The sequence below is a fragment of the Alexandromys fortis genome, unplaced genomic scaffold (genome assembly GCF_014885135.2).
Source record: "Alexandromys fortis isolate MF-2015 unplaced genomic scaffold, M_Fortis_MF-2015_v1.1 scaffold_54, whole genome shotgun sequence".
In the NCBI taxonomy this organism is placed as follows: Eukaryota; Metazoa; Chordata; class Mammalia; order Rodentia; family Cricetidae; genus Alexandromys; species Alexandromys fortis.
In genome coordinates, this window is record NW_026067958.1 from 2,565,069 (window position 1) to 2,569,382 (window position 4,314).

Here is a 4,314-nt window from a genome sequence, read left to right on the forward strand (position 1 = left end):
GAAATGGACACCATTTTCATTGGTGTAGGGGAAGGCCTTTGGGTTGATGTACGTGTCGCACCTCCTTAAACTCCTCTTGGCCATGACAGTTCCCCAGACTCTCCTTGCTTTTGTGGGGTGTGACAATTTGAGTAGCGCTGGTAAAATATTTTGTAGGATGAACTTCTATTGGTCTTTGCCTGGTTTTTCATGGGGAAAAGAGCAGAATTATTTATGGGTTCGGGGGAAGGCAACTGTGACAGATGAAGGGCTACATGGAATATCGGGTGCAGTCTATTGCCACGACACCGGCATTCACATTGGCCTAGCCACCTAATACATCGTTCAGGCTTAGAAAGCATGTGTGTGTGTGTGTGTGTGTGTGTGTGTGTGTGTGCATACTGTATTAGAGCAGCTTACAGGCTGTGGTCCAGCCAAGCCAACAATGGCTGTCTCCCAATGGCAAGGACAATGCTAGTCTTCAGTGTCTGCTGGAATCCCGAAGAAATATGCTCTAATGTCAGTAAAGGAATGGACTTGCCAGTGAGAGCCAGTGCAAGCTGGCAAAGAGCAAGTCCTTTATATAACCTAACACCACCAGGTGTGGCCGAGATCTAAGGATCTTCTCATCTCAAATTACCTGGATGTAGGGTGGGTCTTCCTTCATCAAATGATTTAATTAAGAAAAATCCCCCATAGGTGTACCCAACCACTTGGGTTTTAGCTCGTTTTAATTTTTTTAGATATTCTTAGGCATGCATTTTATGTATATGAGTGCTTTGTCTGCATGTACGCACACTGGATCCCATGGGACTGCAGTCAGAGACTAGAGTGAACCGCCGTTTAGACACTGGGAACTGAACTCAGGACCTCTGGAAGAGGGTTTTAGTTAATTCCAAATGTTGACAACCAAGAATGACCATCACAGTGTCTAACAAAATTTGAAGAATATAAATGAAAATTCAGTATATTATACTGAGTATATTATTCAATATAATGTAGTATGTATTCAAAAATGAGGAAACTGTGTTTCTTCAGATCCCTTCCCCCTTAAACCTTGTATCATAGAGCATCGGGTGCAGGTTTAGAGGTGAGAAGGAAGGCAAATTAGCTATGTGGCTTCTCTCAGCCTCCACTACAGAGACACTTGCAATACAAACATATTATAAATGGGTGATTTTTAAATGACAGACCTGTGGTTTTTACCTACTGATTATCTGGGTTTTGTTTTAGTTGTTTGTCTTCCTTTTCTGGGTAACCTGACATTATATTCCTTCAGGAGTTGTAATGTTATCTTGGTGACCTTCTCTCTAATGTCACATATGCAGTTTAAGTATACAACTGTATGTTAGCATATGAGGAGTGTGTTTACTCACCCAGCTACTCAGCAGCCTTCTAAGTGCCACTCAGCCCTTAGTCAGAGCTGGAGATGACCTCAGCCTGGATCTGCCTGGGTGGTACTACAGAATGGATTCACTAAGAATCAAATGAGCTGGATGGTGGTGGCGCACGCCTTTAATCCCAGCACTCGGGAGGCAGAGGCAGGCAGATCTCTGTGAGTTCGAGACCAGCCTGGTCTAAAAGAGTTAGTTCCAGGACAGGCTCTAAAGCTACAGAGAAACCCTGTCTCGAAAAATCAATCAATCAGTCAATAAAAATAAAAATGAAATTATCCAAATGTAGCCTTTGTTTCCATACCTGTAACCAAACCCGCACTGAGGTTTTGCAAAGCCAGTTCCTCTGTAAATATGTAAGCCATGTTTCCAAAATGTTTCTGTCCTTTCCCATGTGTATGCAATGGTCCCTAGAAAGGCAACAAGGCCAGCTGCTTCCATTAGAGGACGTTTTTGTTTGCTGTGTTCCAGCTCTGTTCTCATCCATTCTCCTCTTTAGTTCCTGGCCTCTGGTCCCACTAATCCCCAGCACCAACAGGAAGAACATACTTAGAAATTTAAGATCAATTGAAAGCTACCACCCAGAGCACCTGCCCTGGTACAGCTCACAAAATCCCCTGAATGGGGATGATGTGGGTAACTCTCCAACAGAAGCCTTGGGGAAAGGATCCCCCGATGCCAGGCTACCTCCCCGGCCTGACTCTACATGACGTGTCCCACTCTAGCTTTCTGTTTCTTCTCCACATTTTGCCCAGCCTGTTCCAATGTGCCTCTGTTTCCAATCTTGCCCCTTTCCAACTAACTAAATGCCACCAGACTGTTACCTAGAGACACCAGTTCATACGAAGACTCCACATTCCCATCTGAATAAAATTGAGCAACACAGTGAACGTGTAATTTAATAATGCCCTCCTGCAGTCTGTTTTCAAACTCCCCACATGACATATGGGTGAAAACGTTAATGAAACTTCATGCTTAAAAAAGGTGATTAAATATCACGATTGGTTTTAAATTAAATAATCAAGCCAGTAATTAGGAGGTGGGCAGCGCGGTGGTGAGGAGCACAGTGGTCGTGCCTGGTGAGGTCAAAGCTAAACTGTAGCTTCAGGCAAGAGGCTCAGTTGTACTTAGCTTCAGGGAATTCAGGGAGGTCATCTGTGTAACAGCAGTGAAAGTTAAAGCACAGTGAGATCAGCCAGGCAGTGGTGGCAACGCCTTGAATCCAGCACTTGGGAGGCAGAGTTCGAGACCAGCCTGGTCAGTTCCAGGACAGCTAGGATTTGTTACACAGAGGAACCCTGTCTGGAAAAAACAAAACAAACAAAAAGGACAGTGAGATTGCAGCAATGCCTGGCAAGTAGGTGGCACTCACAGCTGCCAGCTTTTATTGATGCTATGTTTGGGTGTGTCCCTGACATTCAAGTCTTGGAAAGTTAAGCCCAGAAGTCTTGTGGGAAGGATCTTTGGAGATGCAGCCCTGGGGAGGTAATGAGAACCACAGGAGGTCATGAGGGTGACTTCCTCTCTCATGAGGGCTTTGTGGCTTTGTAAGAGAGACCTGGGCATGCATGCTTGCCCTCTCTGCACTGTCTTGAGTCTCTGCCGAGTCCCCATTAGAAAAAGAACCCTCTCCTACTCTTCACAAATGCGGACTAAGCTGTAATTTTTTGATGAGTTACTCAGCCTGTAGGATTTAGTTGCAGCGACTTAAAAGTCTAAGAATTACTATGTGAACACAGGGGAAATAAAGAACACACACACACATACACCCACACACATACATACATACACACACACACATACACCAACACACACATACACACATACATACATACACACATACACACACACATACACATACACACACACACATGCTCACGCATGTGCAGGAATAGCATTTTTAAATAATTAATTCCCAGATTAAAATATTGTTAACGCTAACTAAAGTCAATTACTTCTTTTTCCTCTTGTTTGTTTGTTTTGTTCTTATTTCAATAGACAGGGTGACCGCTTGGCTTATATTTATTCCACCTGCCTCAGCTTCTCAAGAAACTGGTCCCTACTGATGACTGACACATCAATTTCTATCTTTTTCTTAAAACTGGCTTTGAATTTCTATAATCTGTACCCAAGACGGAAATTATTATGATGAAACTATTGGTTGCTTTTCCAAAGTAACTATTTTGGTGGGAGGGTTTGGCACTTTGTGGAAGCAAAACATGAAAGCAAACTTGCTTTTAATTTTTCTCACTTCAAATCCCTTCATTTTTAGGGATTTAATTGTGAAACTGTATAATAGAACTGGTTATTGTTGTTGGCTGCTTTGTTTTCTTTTCTTTTTTTTTTTTTCCTTTTTCAGGTTCACTCCATTTTCTACAGATGTCGAGGTCTACGTTAGAAAAAGTAGAACAAACGCACCAAAACAGGGCTTCATTGGGACAGAGTTGATTTTTGAATTTGGGAGGACAGGAAAGTGAAGCTTGGAATCCAGACACGCAGGGGAGTGGGCGAGTGTTGGGTTTGGGTTCCACTTTGTTGTTCAAATTCGCCATGGACATCGCAAAAACTAGGGCGTCCCTGGGTGGGCTCGAACCACCAACCTTTCGGTTAACAGCCGAACGCGCTAACCGATTGCGCCACAGAGACCGCGGTGCTGGCAGGCGCTCCAGCCGAGGCCTTTATGGAGAATAAACCGACTTCTTTTTCTCCCGCCTGATTCTTATTAGAAGCGGAAACTTTATTTAACGTTTTTAATTCTTTCGAGTGTCCCTTCTACTTCTAAAGCATATTGAAAAATTATGCTTCAGGATGGAGCAGAATTGCACGTCACGACGTGAATTAACACGCTCTTGTTTTTTTCTCCAAGCGCGGTTTGGAAGGTCCTGTTGCAAGAAGGTGACAGTTTCTGATTAATTACCTTTCGTAAAGACTAAAACGTTCA

At 43.4% G+C, this 4,314-nt stretch overlaps 1 non-coding gene across 1 annotated transcript; it reads right to left on the reverse strand.

Moving 5' to 3' along the window:
• Positions 1-3,945: 3,945 nt before the first annotated feature.
• Trnan-guu (transfer RNA asparagine (anticodon GUU)) lies at positions 3,946-4,019 on the reverse strand. Its single transcript has one exon. It is a non-coding gene; the product is annotated as a tRNA-Asn (tRNA).
• Positions 4,020-4,314: the final 295 nt, after the last annotated feature.